A 938-nucleotide genomic window follows, 5' to 3' on the forward strand; every position below is an offset into this window, starting at 1 on the left:
CAGCAGGAAGTGTATATTTGCATTGATTTCCATCCAAACTCTGTTACTTTGGCTGCAGGATTTGTCTGCACGGCCATGTTAGGTAAAGATTTAAACCGTCTGTGAACCGGCAAGCTGTTGAAATCGCTACCATCTAACGGTTTCGGTCTATTTGACCGAAGATCAATAAAAACCATTTGCATAATTTCGTTCTCGGAGAGTTTCTGGTTGACACATGAACTACTGTCGTGTGTTGCTTTATTTGACATGGCGGTTTTATGATGAACGTTGAATAAACAGATTATAATATGAAAAAACGATTTAACTTTTAGACAAAAGAAGATACATTTATTCGTAATGTTCGCAAGACGTAACGAATTAATACTGATTGGTAATAACTGTGACACAGAAACGAATAATACATTTTCCAAACACTTATATGCACATAGCAACAAGATGTTTGTTGATTTGGTAAAACTGAATGTATCTAATTTTTTCCAACATTATATAGGTACAAGTTTACAACAATTATTTATTAAATTCTTATTTTTATTTTTTAGTTATACTGCTGAAGTACAAAACTAAAAGTTATTTTATTGTTTAATGAAACCTATCATTTTTAGATTAGGTAATGGATATTTGTCATATATAGTAGGTTTATAGAAAACAAACAAAATGATAATAATATAATCAATATTTTTGCGATATATCTCTTTCCTTTATTCTAAATGTCTTTGTAATAAATTGGACAAAGATGGGCACTAACTAGTTAGTTTTAATTCATATTAATTTTGTTACTCAATTAGTTGAATTTAATGTGTAAAATAATCTAATCTAACTCGTTAAAAATAATAAGTAACTAGTTATTTTCCTAGTTTATTTTTTCATTTATTGAATGATTCAATTTCTTATTTTATTGTCTTCTAATGACTGATATTTCAAGAAATTAAGGTGATTGT

This window comes from Acyrthosiphon pisum, chromosome A1, assembly GCF_005508785.2.
Source record: "Acyrthosiphon pisum isolate AL4f chromosome A1, pea_aphid_22Mar2018_4r6ur, whole genome shotgun sequence".
In the NCBI taxonomy this organism is placed as follows: Eukaryota; Metazoa; Arthropoda; class Insecta; order Hemiptera; family Aphididae; genus Acyrthosiphon; species Acyrthosiphon pisum.